This window comes from Ranitomeya imitator, chromosome 5 (assembly GCF_032444005.1).
Source record: "Ranitomeya imitator isolate aRanImi1 chromosome 5, aRanImi1.pri, whole genome shotgun sequence".
Lineage (NCBI taxonomy): Eukaryota > Metazoa > Chordata > Amphibia > Anura > Dendrobatidae > Ranitomeya > Ranitomeya imitator.
In genome coordinates this window covers 651886053-651903907 of record NC_091286.1, presented here as the reverse complement: position 1 = coordinate 651903907, position 17855 = coordinate 651886053, and positions in this window count along the sequence as shown.

The window sequence follows — 17855 nt, the reverse complement described above, 5'->3', positions numbered from 1 at the left end:
GTGTGGCAAAGTCCTCAGCAGAGATGAGGGAGGTTGGAGGGGGCAGTGGGTGGCGGAGGAGGGAGTTAAAGGTTTTGAATAACTGTGGTTGTAGGATAGGGAAGATACGAGGGTTGTGAAGTCGCCTGTTTAGCAGAGGTGAGCGAAGATTTAAAAGCGAGTTTTGCCTGTTTGAATGCAGTGAAGTCGTCTTGCGAATGTGTTTTCTTCCAATGCCTCTCTGCAACCCTGGACAGTTGCCGGATCTTTTTAGTGGTGTTAATAGTGACTGTCACTGAACCCCCATAATAGTTACCGTCATTGTACCCCATAATAGTGACCGTCACTGAACCACCATAATAGTGACAATCACTGTGCTCCATAATAATAACCGCCACTCTACCCCATACTAGTAACTGCCACTGTACCTCATAATAATGACCGTCATTGTACCTCATAATAGTGACCGTCATTGTACCCCATAATAGTGACCGTCACTGAGCCCCCATAATAGTGACCGTCACTGTGCCCCCATAATAGTGACCGTCATCGTACCCCATAATAGTGACCATCACTGTGCGCCCATAATAGTGACCACTACAGTACCCTCATAATAGCGATTGTCACTGTGCCTCCATAATAATGACTACCACAGTACCCCCATATTATTGATTGCCACAGTAGCCCCATAATAGTTACAGCTACAGAACCCCCATAATGGTGACCGCCACTGTGCCTCCATAATAGTGTCTGTCACTATGCCCCCATAATAGTGTCTGTCACTATGCCCCCATAATAGTGATCGTCACTGTGCCCCATAATAGACAGCCACTGTGCCCCCATAATAGTGTCTGTCACTATGCCCCATAATAGTGATCGTCACTGTGCCCCATAATAGACAGCCACTGTGCCCCCATAACAGTGACCGTCATTGTGCACCATAATAGACAGCCACTGTGTCCCCATAATAGTGACAGCCACTGCATCCCCATAAGAGTTACTGCCGCTGTGCCCCATATTAGTGACAATCACTGTAACCTCATAATAGTGACAGTACCCCCATAATAGTGACCACCACAGCACCCTCATAGTGATCAACACAGTAGCCCCATAATAGTGACAGCTACAGAACCCCCATAATAGACAGCCTCAGTACCCCCATAATAGTGACTGTCACTATACTCCATAAGAGTGACCATCACTGTACCCCATAATAGCTACAGCTCAGTACCTACCATAACCGTGCCATCCAGTCCCCCCAAAACAGCCACATACCACAATAATAGTGACAACTGCAATAACCTCCTCACAGTGACAGCGAGTCTCCAGATAACCATCAATACTATAGCCCCCCATAATCGTGCTAGTCATAGAACTCATGGAAGTTGCAAACATAGTGCCCCCAAATACTAGCAGCCAATATCCCCCATAAAGTGACAGCCACAGTGTTCCTATAGCAATGACAGCCTCGCAGTGACATCCGTAACATCACTCGCTGACAGTAGAATGGCCGCCCCCGCGTTATGGCTTCTGCTAACGATGTGCCATAAGATGGGAATACTCTGTGAAGACAAGGAGAGAAAGCGACTTTTCGTTGCCGCTCAGGTCACCCCAGTATGGGATGAAATAATTCCATATTAAAGCGGCTCCTGCCTCATGTCACGGTAACTTTCTCAGTAAAGTGCTGCAATTATTAAACATTATTTCAGTCGAGGTTATAATTCATCGTTAAGAAGTAGGACGAGCCCCGCGTTCTCGCTCGCAGTTTTATGTTCCCTTGGTACCTTCTGTGCAATGCCTCCCACTGAGCTTAATTTGCTGGTTTCAAGTGTTAATTGAAGCATTAAATCATTGCCTTTTAGAAGTCAAGCCCTCGAAATGTCACATTTTATGGATGTTCCTATTCAGACAAGGCTTAATCCTCCAACATCGAAAAAAATTATTAGCAGAGAAAATCAGCAATTCGACGAAGTTTGACAATTGAATGTGTACAAAAATGCCCGAAAATTGTAAGTTATGTACGTTTTTAACATACTTTAGTTTTGCACGGTACCCGGATCAGCAGGTAGCCCCACTTATTGCGAGCTCAGTCTGGTGCTCAACATTGGAGTTTCCTTTGTCGCCCCATGACCACTGCTGCATGTGAAGGAGGCAGGCTGACTGCTTCTTGGTCTTTGTGAGAAGGAGGTGGGCTTTCAAAATGAATCGGTCAACCAGCGTACTTCTCACACTACCCTGATAACGAGCTGACACGGGAATCTGTGACCGGACTATGTATTACATGCACAGCCATCCGTCTCAATGGTGTCCATCGAGTACTACATTTGTAAATGTCCGGATTAGCATGGCTGTCCCAACCAAAATCAACTTTTTGGGGATATACAGTGGCCCCCCAGTGATCAGATGATATCTGAAAGCGTTCTCAGTGGTATCCAATGCACATGCACACCATTTACGGTTGCTTCTCACAAAATTAGAATATCATCAAACAGTTAATTTATTTCAGTTCTTCAATACAAAAAGTGAAACTCATATATTACATAGAGTCATTACAGACAGAGTGATCTATTTCAAGTGTTTATTTCTGTTAATGTTGATGATTATGGCTTACAGCCAATGAAAACCCCAAAAGTCATCTCAGTAAAATAGAATAATTAACAAAAAACACCTACAATCGCTTCCTAAGTATTTAAAAAGGTCCATTAGTCTATTTCAGTAGCTCCACAATCATGGGGAAGACTACAGACTTGACAGATGTCCAGAAGGTATCATTGACACACTCCACAAGAAGGGTAAGCCACAATAGGTCATTGCTAAAGAAGCCGGCTGTTCACAGAGTGAACATATATAGTTTGTCTGTTTGTAATGACTATATAATATATGAGTTTCACTTTTTGTATTGAAGAACTGAAATAAATTAACTTTATGATGATATTCTAATTTTGTGAGAAGCACTTGTATCATCTACGGCAGGGGTCCCCAACTCCAGTCCTCAAGGCCCACCAACATGTCATGTTTTCAGGATTTCCTTAGTCTTGCCCAGGTAATAATTGCATCACCTGTGCAATGCAAAGGAAATCCTGAAAACATGACCTGTTGGTGGGCCTTGAGGACTGGAGTTGGGGACCCCTGATCTACGGGATTGCCATGTACAACACTCACAAACTTAAATGGATTTTATGAAGCACTGTTCAATCCATCATCCAAATATGGAAGGAGTATGACACAACTGTAAACCTACCAAAGCATGGCCGTCCATCTAAACTGACATCCCAAGCAAGAACACAAATTGGAGAAGCAGCTGAGACGCCCATGGTCACTCTGGAGGAGCTGAAGAGATCCATAACTCAAGTTGGAGAAGTCGTCAGCAGGACAATTATTAGTCATATACTCAAAAAATCTGGCCTTTGTGGAAGAGTGGCAAGAAGATAGCCATTTCTGAAAGCAAGCCAAAAAAGTCCCATTTTCAGGGACACGGTGAGCATGTGGAAGAAGGTGCTCTGGTCAGATGATGCCAAAGTAGAACTTTTTGGGCTAAATACAAAACGCTGTGTGTGACGGAAGGCTATGTGTGACATCACACTTAAAAAAAACACAATCCCCACTGTCAAACATAGTGGTGGCAGCATCATGCTGCGGGGAGGCTTTTTTCAGCAGGGACATGGAAATTGATCAGAGTTGATGGGAAGATGGACGGAGCTAAATACAGGGCGAAAACTTGTTAGAGGCTGCAAAAGACTTGAGACTGGGGCATAAGGTTCATCTTCCAGCACGACAAGGACCCTAAACTTCCTGCCAGAGCTACAATGGATGGTTTAGGTCAAAGCATACAGTGGGGCAAAAAAGTATTTAGTCAGTCAGCAATAGTGCAAGTTCCACCACTTAAAAAGATGAGAGGCGTCTGTAATTTACATCATTGGTAGACCTCAACTATGGGAGACAAACTGAGAAAAAAAAATCCAGAAAATCACATTGTCTGTTTTTTTATCATTTTTTTTGCATATTATGGTGGAAAATAAGTATTTGGTCAGAAACAAACAATCAAGATTTCTGGCTCTCACAGACCTGTAACTTCTTCTTTAAGAGTCTCCTCTTTCCTCCACTCATTAACTGTAGTAATGGCACCTGTTTAAACTTGTTATCAGTATAAAAAGACACCTGTGCACACCCTCAAACAGTCTGACTCCAAACTCCACTATGGTGAAGACCAAAGAGCTGTCAAAGGACACCAGAAACAAAATTGTAGCCCTGCACCAGGCTGGGAAGACTGAATCTGCAATAGCCAACCAGCTTGGAGTGAAGAAATCAACAGTGGGAGCAATAATTAGAAAATTGAAGACATACAAGACCACTGATAATCTCCCTTGATGTGGGGCTCCACGCAAAATCCCACCCCGTGGGGTCAGAATGATCACAAGAACGGTGAGCAAAAATCCCAGAACCACGCGGGGGGACCTAGTGAATGAACTGCAGAGAGCTGGGACCAATGTAACAAGGCCTACCATAAGTAACACACTACGCCACCATGGACTCAGATCCTGCAGTGCCAGACGTGTCCCACTGCTTAAGCCAGTACATGTCCGGGCCCGTCTGAAGTTTGCTAGAGAGCATTTGGATGATCCAGAGGAGTTTTGGGAGAATGTCCTATGGTCTGATGAAACCAAACTCGAACTGTTTGGTAGAAACACAACTTGTCGTGTTTGGAGGAAAAAGAATACTGAGTTGCATCCATCAAACACCATACCTACTATAAAGCATGGTGGTGGAAACATCATGCTTTGGGGCTGTTTCTCTGCAAAGGGGCCAGGACGACTGATCCGGGTACATGAAAGAATGAATGGGGCCATGTATCGTGAGATTTTGAGTGCAAACCTCCTTCCATCAGCAAGGGCATTGAAGATGAAACGTGGCTGGGTCTTTCAACATGACAATGATCCAAAGCACACCGCCAGGGCAACGAAGGAGTGGCTTCGTAAGAAGCATTTCAAGGTCCTGGAGTGGCCTAGCCAGTCTCCAGATCTCAACCCTATAGAAAACCTTTGGAGGGAGTTGAAAGTCCGTGTTGCCAAGCGAAAAGCCAAAAACATCACTGCTCTAGAGGAGATCTGCATGGAGGAATGGGCCAACATACCAACAACAGTGTGTGGCAACCTTGTGAAGACTTACAGAAAACGTTTGACCTCTGTCATTGCCAACAAAGGATATATTACAAAGTATTGAGATGAAAATTTGTTTCTGACCAAATACTTATTTTCCACCATAATATGCAAATAAAATGTTAAAAAAACAGACAATGTGATTTTCTGGATTTTTTTTTCTCAGTTTGTCTCCCATAGTTGAGGTCTACCTATGATGTAAATTACAGACGCCTCTCATCTTTTTAAGTGGTGGAACTTGCACTATTGCTGACTGACTAAATACTTTTTTGCCCCACTGTATTCATGTGTGTGAACGGCCCAGTCACAGTCCAGACCAAAATCCCATTATAATCTGCGTCAATACGTGAAAGTTGCTGATCACAGACGTCTCCATCCAATCTCACTTAGCAAGTGTGCAAAGAAGAAAGGTGAACAAATTCAGCCTTTACACATGCAAAGCTGGCAGAGACAGACCTCTAAAGGTTTACAGCAGTAATTTTACGGAAAGGTGGTCCTACACAGTATTGACTCAATGACACATCACTGTTTTCAAATGTATATTTTAGAAAATCCCAATAAAATACATTTAAGTTTGTGGTGTAACACGAAAAAATGTGGAAAAGTTCACAGGGTATGAATACTTTTTCAAGGCACTGTATATGCCTGGAGTTGACATGAACGTGGTACTAGCCCTTATTAAAACTTGCTCTTCATGAGGACCTCTTCAGATAACTGTGCCACATAAAGCCAGAGGTTTATTTAGTCCCGTCCTAAAGGTCAATAGCGGCCTCCATTCCTCATAGGCGCAAAACGCGTCTAAAACACGATACATTAGTCAGACACTGTGTACTCCATTTTTTTCAGAAGCCCAGAATGGTAAATTGGCCAAATATTGACCTACATTATGGCCGGTACTGTAAGCAAAATGATCCCGGAGGTTAGTTCAGAGTCGCTTGTGGATACAGCTGTTTCGCCAATATTGCACATCGGTGTTCATCACCTTTTGACCTCTTTCATTAGGAAAAAAGACTGCAAGGTTGCCGACCTCCATGGTAAACATCAACTATGAAGCTCACTAGAGAACTTCAGTGCTAACTAACAATGACTCTCACACCAATTAGTAATCCGGTAAGAAAGCAGAGTCGCTCCCTATTGCATAAAAATTGGTTCCAAAAAAGTGTAAATCGCTTTATTTCACCTGTAGACTTGCTATGTGTCACACGACAAGATGAATACTGAAAGAGCAGGCGGCGTACAAGGCTCAGACTGAGGACATGGTGGAGTTGGCATTTGGAGACTTGTAGAAGCTGGACCACCTGTTTGTTTTTGGTGACGCAGTGTGATGGTATAGTAGAGCTGGTATTGTTGGGTGGCTTACTTTGGTGGAATAGCAGGGCTGGTTTTTCTGGATAGCTCACACTGGTGGAATAGCATAGCTGGATTTGTTGTGTATCGCACTGTGGCAAAATATCAGCTCGATTTGTTGGATGGCTCAATGAGGCGGCAGAGCAGGGTTGGAAATAAATGGAGCACTGAAGGATGCTGGACAGTAATAGTAGCGGACACCAACTACCTGAATTCTCAGGTCTCACCGCCTGAGCCAGGTTAAATGTGCTGGAGCGAGGAGAGGTGACGTTATCGTTTCCAACAGCCTTGTACTCTACTGACAAAGGAACTTTAAAAGTTCCCTGGAGCATGTGTAATGGGGCCGTCATGTGCCTCTAGCTCTTAACACAGTGTTTGTACAAAGTTTGATTTTATTGCATTTTTGTGATTGTTATGATACGTCAAACAGCATAGCATTTTATAGGCACTAGTGTACTCGGCTAATGCAATGTATTGTGATTAGTGAATAATGCAATTTATGTGTAGCATATAGGGAAAGTACAGGATTAATTTTAGAGCAACAGGTACAGGATACGGCCCAGTTTAGATTAGGAATGGGAAAGGTTCAGTTGTGGCATACTAGATATAGGAAGTGGGGTTGCAGGCTAATATACAGTTAAAATGTTTGGGTCCAGTTCAGCATGGGAGGGGGTAGGTCATATGAAACATGGAAGCACTTCCTAGTTAGATAGTGTTGGAGATAAATCTATATAATGGGCGAAGGAGTACTTCCGTCTGTTTGTAATTTCCGTCTGTCTGTCTGTTTGTCAGTAACGGAAATCCCGGGTCGCTGTCAATCAGCGACATACTTAGTCCGGCCGCGAATTGGCCCCTCCCTACTCTCCAGTCAGTGCCAGTGTGTCACCCCATCCCGGACCAACTTTTTACTATTGATTCCGCCATGCAGCATCAATAATAAAAAGTTATAATGTTAAAAATAATTTTAAAAAATAAAAAATTGTGCTATTCTCACCTTCCGACGTCCATCCATGCACGCGATGCTGCTGCCAGCTTCCGTTACCAGAGATGCATTGCGAAATTACCCAGATGACTTAGCAGTCTTGCAAGTGTTATACTGGCCTGTGTTATATACTACGTGGGCTGTGTTACATACCACTTGGGCTGTGCTATATATTATGTGTGCTGTTACATACCACTTGGGCTGTGCTATATATTATGTGGCCTGTGTTATATACTGCCTGGCTGCTATATACTACGTGGGCAGTGTTATATACTGCGTGGCCTGTGTTATATACTGCGTGGCCTGTGTTATATACTGCGTGGCCTGTGTTATATACTACGTGGCCTGTGTTATATACTGCATGGGCTGTGCTATATATTACATGGGCTGTGCTATATTACAGGGCCGGCTCCAGGTTTTTGAGGGCCCCGGGCGAAAGAGTCTCAGTGGCCCCCCCCCCCCTTTAACACATACCACGATTCATGATCGCATATAACACAGCCATGTAGTATATAACACAGCCCATGTAGTATATAACACAGCCATGTAGTATATAGCACAGCCCACGTAGCATATAACGGCCCATATAGTATATAGCACAGCCACATAGTATATAACACGACCCACGTAGTATATAGAACAGCCATGTAGTATATAGCACAGCCCACGTAGCATATAACAGCCCATATAGTATATAGCACAGCCACATAGTATATAACACGGCCCATGTAGTATATAGAACAGCCCACAGAGCATATAACAGCCCATATAGTACATAGCAAAGCCCACGTAGTATATAACACAGCCATGTAGTATATAGCACAGACATGTAGTATACAGCACAGCCTGTTATGGCCTGGTGGTTAGGAGCACCCGGAATGACCTGATAGTTAAACCTCATACAGGACGAGCTCTGGGATGTGGGAGCTCTGCTGACCGCAAGCCCTAATCCTATCACACACACTAGAAATAGCCGTGGAGTGCTCCTGACCAGACCTAGGCTGTGATGAGGCGCCTAAGAACTATCTAGCCCTAGAGATAGAAAATAAAGCCTACCTTGCCTCAGAGAAATTCCCCAAAGGTAAAGGAAGCCCTCCACATATATTGACTGTGAGTAAAGATGAAAGTCACAAACGCAGAAATGAAACAGGTTTCAGCAAAGGGAGGCCAGACTTACTAAATAGACAGAGGATAGGAAAGGTAACTTTGCGATCAGCACAAAAACCTACAAAAGACCATGCAGAGTGTGCAAAAAAGGACCTCCGCACCGACTCACGGTGCGGAGGGGCCACTCTGCATCCCAGAGCTTCCAGCTAGCAAGACAAAATCATGATAACCAGCTGGACAAGAAAACAGTGAACAAATAATGACTATCAGGAACTTAGCTTCTGCAGGAGAAGGCAGGTCACCAGAGAGATCCAGGAGCGAACTGAACAAATGCAAAAACATTGACAGCTGGCATGGAGTAACGATCTGAGAGGAGTTGAATAGAGCAGCCAACCAAAGGATAAACCACGTCACCTGTGCAAGGAACCTCAGAAGCAGCAGCTTCACTCATAGCCACCAGAGGGAGCCCATAGACAGAACTCGCCGAAGTACCATTCACAGACAGAACTCGCCGAAGTACCATTCACGACCACAGCAGGGAGTTCGACAACAGAATTTACAACAGTACCCCCCCTTGAGGAGGGGTCACCGAACCCTCACCAGAGCCCCCAGGCAGATCAGGATGAGCCAAATGAAAGGCACGAACAAGATCGGCAGCATGAACATCAGAGGCAAAAACGCAGGAATTATCTTCCTGACCATAACCCTTCCACTTGACCAGGTACTGGAGTTTCCGTCTCGAAACACGAGAATCCAAAATCTTCTCCACCACATACTCCAACTCCCCCTCGACCAACACCGGGGCAGGAGGATCAACGGAGGGAACCATAGGCGCCACGTATCTCCGCAACAACGACCTATGGAACACATTATGGATGGCAAAAGAAGCCGGAAGGTCCAAACGAAATGACACAGGATTAAGAACTTCAGAAATCTTATATGGCCCAATGAAACGAGGCTTAAACTTAGGAGAGGAAACCTTCATAGGAACGTGACGAGATGACAACCAAACCAAATCCCCAACACGAAGTCGGGGACCAACACAACGCCGGCGGTTAGCGAAACGTTGAGCCTTCTCCTGGGACAATGTCAAATTGTCCACCACATGAGTCCAAATCTGCTGCAACCTGTCCACCACCGCATCCACACCAGGACAGTCCGAAGGCTCCACCTGCCCTGAAGAAAAACGAGGATGGAAACCAGAATTACAGAAAAAAGGAGAAACTAAAGTAGCCGAGCTGGCCCGATTATTAAGGGCGAACTCAGCCAGAGGCAAGAAGGACACCCAATCATCCTGATCAGCAGAAACAAAGCATCTCAGATATGTCTCCAAAGTCTGATTAGTTCGTCCGTTTTGGCCATTAGTCTGAGGATGGAAAGCCGAAGAAAAAGACAAATCAATGCCCATCTTAGCGCAAAAGCACCGCCAAAACCTCGAAACAAACTGGGAACCTCTGTCCGAGACGATGTTCTCTGGAATGCCATGCAAACGAACCACATGCTGGAAAAACAAAGGCACCAAATCAGAGGAGGAAGGCAATTTAGATAAGGGTACCAAATGGACCATCTTAGAGAAGCGATCACAAACCACCCAAATGACCGACATCTTTTGAGAAACAGGGAGATCAGAAATAAAATCCATGGAAATATGCGTCCAGGGCCTCTTCGGGATCGGCAAGGGCAAAAGCAACCCACTAGCACGAGAACAACAGGGCTTAGCCCGAGCACAAGTCCCACAGGACTGCACAAAAGAACGCACATCCCGTGACAAAGAAGGCCACCAAAAGGATCTAGCCACCAAATCTCTGGTACCAAAGATTCCAGGATGACCAGCCAACACTGAACAATTAATCTCAGAGATAACTCTACTAGTCCATCTATCAGGGACAAACAGTTTCTCCGTAGGACAACGGTCAGGTCTATCAGCCTGAAACTTTTGCAGCACACGCCGCAAATCAGGGGAAATGGCAGACAAAATTACCCCTTCTTTAAGAATACCCGCCGGCTCCGGAACACCCGGAGAGTCAGGCACAAAACTCCTCGACAGGGCGTCAGCCTTCACATTCTTAGATCCCGGAAGTTATGAAACCACAAAATCAAAACAGGAGAAAAAGAGCGACCATCGAGCCTGTCTAGGATTCAACCGTTTGGCAGACTCGAGATAAGTCAAATTCTTGTGATCCGTCAAGACCACCACGCGATGTTTAGCTCCTTCAAGCCAATTTCGCCACTCCTCAAATGCCCACTTCATGGCCATCAACTCCCGATTGCCCACATCATAATTGCGCTCAGCAGGCGAGAATTTTCTAGAAAAGAAGGCACAGGGTTTCATCACCGAGCCATCAGAACTTCTTTGCGACAAAACAGCCCCTGCTCCAATTTCAGAAGCATCAACCTCAACCTGAAAAGGGAGCGAAACATCTGGCTGGCACAACACAGGGGCAGAAGCAAAACGACGCTTCAACTCCTGAAAAGCCTCTACAGCCGCAGAGGACCAATTGACCACATCAGCACCTTTCTTGGTCAAATCAGTCAACGGTTTAGCAATGCTGGAAAAATTAGCGATGAAGCGACGATAAAAATTAGCAAAGCCCAGGAATTTCTGCAAGCTCTTCACAGATGTCGGCTGAGTCCAATCGTAAATGGCCTGAACTTTAACAGGGTCCATCTCGATAGTAGAAGGGGAAAAAATGAAACCCAAAACTGAAACCTTCTGAACTCCAAAGAGACACTTTGACCCCTTCACAAACAAGGAATTCGCACGAAGGACCTGGAACACCATTCTGACCTGCTTCACATGAGACTCCCAATCATCCGAAAAGACCAAAATGTCATCCAAATATACAATCATGAATCTATCCAGGTACTCTCGGAAGATGTCATGCATAAAGGACTGAAACACAGATGGAGCATTAGAAAGCCCGAATGGCATAACCAGGTACTCAAAATGGCCCTCGGGCGTATTAAATGCCGTTTTCCATTCATCACCCTGTTTAATTCGCACAAGATTATACGCACCACGAAGATCTATCTTGGTGAACCAATGGCAAAGGATACTGAAATTTGACCGTGATCTTGTTAAGAAGGCGGTAATCAATACAAGGTCTCAAAGAACCATCCTTCTTGGCCACAAAAAAGAACCCTGCTCCCAATGGTGATGACGACGGGCGAATATGCCCCTTCTCCAAGGATTCCTTTATATAACTCCGCATAGCGGCGTGCTCTGGCACAGATAAATTAAACAGACGGCCCTTAGAAAACTTACTACCAGGAATCAAATTGATAGCACAGTCGCAATCCCTATGAGGAGGTAGGGCACCAGATTTGGGCTCTTCAAATACATCCCGGTAATCTGATAAAACCTCAGGGACTTCAGAAGGAGTGGAAGGCGAAATTGAAAGCAATGGAACATCATCATGTACCCCCTGACAACCCCAGCTGGACACAGACATAGATTTCCAATCCAAACACTGGATTATGGACCTGTAGCCATGGCAACCCCAAAACGACCACATCATGCAGATTATGCAACACCAAAAAGCGAATATCCTCCTGATGTGCAGGAGCCATGCACATGGTCAATTGAGTCCAGTACTGAGGCTTATTCTTGGCCAAAGGCGTAGCATCAATTCCTCTCAATCGAATAGGATACTGCAAGGGCTCCAAGAAAAAACCACAGCGCCTGCAAACTCCAAGTCCATCAAATTCAGGGCAGCGCCTAAATCCACAAGTGCCATTACAGAATAGGATGACAGAGAGCAAATCAGAGTAACGGACAAAAGAAATTTAGACTGTACCGTACCAATGATGGCAGACCTAGCGAACCGCTTAGTGCGCTTAGGACAATCAGAGATAGCATGAGTGGATTCACCACAGTAAAAACACAGCCCATTCCGACGTCTGTGTTCTTGCCGTTCAGCTCTGGTCAAAGTCCTATCACACTGCATAGGCTCAAGCCTATGCTCAGAGAACACCGCCAGATGGTGCACCGCTTTGCGCTCACGCATGCGCCGATCGATCTGAATGGCCAAAGACATAGACTCATTCAGACCAGCAGGCGTGGGAAATCCCACCATGACATCCTAAAGGGCTTCAGAAAGACCCTTTCTGAAAATTGCCGCCAGGGCACATTCACTCCACTGAGTAAGCACAGACCACTTTCTAAACTTCTGACAGTAAACCTCCGCTTCATCCTGACCCTGACACAAAGCCAGCAAGATTTTCTCTGCCTGATCCACTGAATTTGGTTCGTCATAAAGCAATCCAAGCGCCAGAAAAAACGCATCAACATCACGCAATGCAGGATCTCCTGGCGCAAGGGAAAATGCCCAGTCTTGAGGGTCACCACGCAACAAACAAATAATGATTTTTACCTGTTGAATGGGGTCACCAGAGGAGCGGGGTTTCAAAGCTAGAAACAGTTTACAATTATTTTTGAAATTCAAGAACCTAGATCTATCCCCAGAAAATAAGTCAGGAATAGGAATTCTAGGCTCTAACATAGGATTCTAAACCACAAAATCCCTTGCAGTGAGATGATCCACACAAGAGGACAGACCTTGAATGTCCATATCTACACCTGTGTCCTGAACCACCCAAAGGTCAAGGGGAAAAGAAAGACAAAACACAGTGCAAAGAAAAAAAAATGGTCTCAGAAGTTCTCTTATCCCTCTATTGAGATGCATTAATACTTTGGGCCAGCTGTACTGTTATGACCTGGTGGTTAGGAGCACCCGGAATGACCTGATAGTTAAACCTCATACAGGACGAGCTCTGGGATGTGGGAGCTCTGCTGACCGCAAGCCCTAATCCTATCACACACCATGCAGAGTGTGCAAAAAAGGACCTCCGCACCGACTCACGGTGCGGAGGGGCCACTCTGCATCCCAGAGCTTCCAGCTAGCAAGACAAAATCATGATAACCAGCTGGACAAGAAAACAGTGAACAAATAATATTCTTTTTTTGCTTTTTGTGTTATATACTACGTGGCTGTGCTATATACTACGTGGCTGTGCTATGCACGACATACATACATACATACATACATATTCTAGAATACCAGATGCATGTTATATACTACGAGGGCTGTGCTATATATTACGTGGGCTGTGTTATATACTGCCTGGCTGCTATATACTAAGTGGGCAGTGTTATATACTGCGTGGGCTGTGTTATATACTACGTGGCCTGTGTTATATACTGCATGGGCTGTGCAATATATTACGTGGGCTGTGCTATATACTACGTGGCTGCTATATGCTATGTGGCTGCTATATACTACGTGGCTGTGCTATATACTACGTAGCTGTGCTATATACTACATGGCTGTCTGTGTTACATGGGCCGTGCTATATACTATGTGGCTATGGTGGTTAGGAGCACCCGGAATGACCTGATAGTTAAACCTCATACAGGACGAGCTCTGGGATGTGGGAGCTCTGCTGACCGCAAGCCCTAATCCTATCACACACACTAGAAATAGCCGTGGAGCGCTCCTGACCAGACCTAGGCTGTGATGAGGCGCCTAAGAACTATCTAGCCCTGGAGATAGAAAATAAAGCCTACCTTGCCTCAGAGAAATTCCCCAAAGGTAAAGGAAGCCCTCCACATATATTGACTGTGAGTAAAGATGAAAGTCACAAACGCAGAAATGAAACAGGTTTCAGCAAAGGGAGGCCAGACTTACTAAATAGACAGAGGATAGGAAAGGTAACTTTGCGATCAGCACAAAAACCTACAAAAGACCATGCAGAGTGTGCAAAAAAGGACCTCCGCACCGACTCACGGTGCGGAGGGGCCACTCTGCATCCCAGAGCTTCCAGCTAGCAAGACAAAATCATGATAACCAGCTGGACAAGAAAACAGTGAACAAATAATGACTATCAGGAACTTAGCTTCTGCAGGAGAAGGCAGGTCACCAGAGAGATCCAGGAGCGAACTGAACAAATGCAAAAACATTGACAGCTGGCATGGAGTAACGATCTGAGAGGAGTTGAATAGAGCAGCCAACCAAAGGATAAACCACGTCACCTGTGCAAGGAACCTCAGAAGCAGCAGCTTCACTCATAGCCACCAGAGGGAGCCCATAGACAGAACTCGCCGAAGTACCATTCACGACCACAGGAGGGAGTTCGACAACAGAATTCACTACAACAGCCCCCATCCCCCCAAGAATGGCCCCATAGTCCAGTACTCACTGTTATAGTTACAAAAAAAAACATTCCTTACCTCTCAACGTGCCTGCGCTGCTCCCTACTCCAGTCTCGGCAGCTGCTACTGCACTACCTGACACACAGCGAGTGCGCGATGATGTCATCACGCACCCGCAGCGGCAGTGTCAGAGGCAGAGTGGGGAATGATGGGAGAGGGAGCGTCAGGTGATGCTCTCTCCTCCATCATTTGCTTTGAACTTTACCGGCAGACGCTGGTATAGTTCAATGCGGCAGGGGAGTTGGCACTGGCGACAGGCGGGCCCCCCTGCCTCAGAGGCCCCATAGCGGCTGAGGGATCCTGGGGGAGCGGGGGCCCTAGGCAGCTGCCTACCCCTAATGCCGGCCCTGAATGAGCCCCCCTTTCACGCCAGGGCCCCGGCTCCGGCACTTGCCTGGGTACACAGGGTGCTGACGCCTGCCCTGGCTATGTACTATGTGGCTGCTATGTACTATGTGGCTGCTATATACTATGTGGCTGCTATATACTACGTGGCTGTGCTATATACTGTGTGACTGTGGTAAATACTACGTGGCTGTCTGTTATATACTGCGTGGGCTTTGCTACATATTGCGTTGGCTGTGCTATATACTACGTGGCTGCTATATACTATGTGGCTGCTATATACTATGTGGCTCTCTGTTACACGGGCTGTGCTATATACTATGTGGCTGCTATATACTACGTGGCTGCTATATACTACGTGGCTGTGCTGCATACTGCGTGGCTGTGTTATATACTTTTTTTTTTTTTTTTCTATTTCTGCCTATTCCGTGAACTTTTTGTTTCATGTGGCCAATTACTGGTTCACATTCACCACCAGGTGTTTTCATTCTCAGTGGATTACTTTTCCACCTGATCATTGCACCGGTGTGTTCAATGGATTCTTACATAAAAAGCACGGAACAGGCCAGACACTAGATATCATGATTAAGGGTGCTTTGCCACCTGAAACGCGTAGATAGATAGTGTTTTTATCCTTATTGTGCTGATGTTTTTATCCTCTGTTTTTATCCTCTGCTTCTATATGAAGTGAATAAAGTACCAAGTTTTTACTTTTCACTGTCTCGTTGAGCTGGATATTCTTTTTTTGCTTTTTGTGTTATATACTACGTGGCTGTGCTATATACTACGTGGCTGTGCTATGCACGACATACATACATACATACATACATATTCTAGAATACCAGATGCATGTTATATACTACGAGGGCTGTGCTATATATTACGTGGGCTGTGTTATATACTGCCTGGCTGCTACATACTAAGTGGGCAGTGTTATATACTGCGTGGGCTGTGTTATATACTACGTGGCCTGTGTTATATACTGCATGGGCTGTGCAATATATTACGTGGGCTGTGCTATATACTACGTGGCTGCTATATGCTATGTGGCTGCTATATACTACGTGGCTGTGCTATATACTACGTAGCTGTGCTATATACTACATGGCTGTCTGTGTTACATGGGCCGTGCTATATACTATGTGGCTGCTATATACTATGTGGCTGCTATATACTAAGTGGCGGTGCTATATACTATGTGGCTGTGCTATATACTATGTGGCTGTGCTATATACTACGAGGCTGTGGTATATACTACGTGGCTGTCTGTGTTATATACTACGTGGCTGTACTATATACTACGTGGCTGTGCTAAGTGCGACGTACATATTCTAGAATGCCCGATGCGTTAGAATCAGGCCACCATCTAGTTTGAGATAAATTGTTAACAGGAGTTCTTGGAGAATAGGAGAAGTCCCAGAAGACTGAAGAAGAGCAAATGTTGTTCCTATTTTCAAAAAAGGGAAGAAGGTGGACCCAGGGAACTATAGGCCTGTGAATCTGACTTCTATACCAGGAAAGATCTTTGAACAAAAAATTAAACAACATGTATGTAAGTACCTGGATAAGAATCAAGTGATTAAACAGAGTCAGCATGGGTTTGTAACCAATAGGTCATAGCAGACTAACTTAATTTCCTTCTACGACAGAATCACTGACTGGGTGGATCAAGGAAATGCTGTAGATATAGTATATCTTGACTTCAGCAAAGCATTTGACAAAGTATCTCACACAATCCTTATTGAAAAATGAAAAGTATGGAATGGACAAGGCAACTGTTAGGTGGATTCATAACTGGCTTAGTGATCAGGCCCAAAGAGTGGTCGTAAATGGCTGCACATCCAGTTGGTAGAATGTCTCAAGTGGGGTACCACAGGGCCCTGTATTGTTCAACATCTTTATCAATGATTTAGATGAAGGAATTGAGTGTACACTGATTAAATTTGCTGATGACACAAAGCTCAGACTGAACAAACGGAGAATATGGAAACATACTGTGCTGTAACATCAATTGAACTTGGACTGTTAAGTAAAGTTGGGACTGTTTGATAAGAAAAGAGTGTCCCCTGATTTGTGTGTGTCTGATTCTAGACCAGAGAACGTGGATGCAGCACAGTCCTCTTGCCTGAAAGTGAGTACACCGCACTGCACACAGCGTGACATTGATGGACAGGGACACTTTATTTGTGGGGTGCCAGGGTGTGGATACATAGTCCCTCGACCATGACTATCGCCCTACGCACCTTACACATGGACACTAATGATTTCTCTTTAGATTAGGCCTTCAAAGTTTGGTCAGTGGGAGCCAAATCTTCACTTTTCTCTTTAGATATGTTAGGAGGCTTACAGCATAGTTTTAACTCAGTGGACTTGTATCTTCTCACAACCTCAAAACTGTGAAAATAAACTATATTGGTGCCTGTACAGTCACACAGAGTCCCTACAATTCGTATACAGTGAAAATGAATAAGCTGCTTTTACATTTAAGAACCACTTGTGCATAATGTATGTAAACAGAAAAGGTGACATTGCAACATATAAGAGCTGCAGTCCCTTCATTGTGCTGATCAGTAGAAATCTCAAATATCAGACCCACGCTGTCAAGGACAGCAGCCAAGAGTGACTACGCAGATCCCAACAATTTGTCAAGGATACCGGGAAATCACGCAGATCTCCCGGCTAGTATCAATTTGTCAGGGAACAACATTCTGCCGCCTCCAATCCTCAA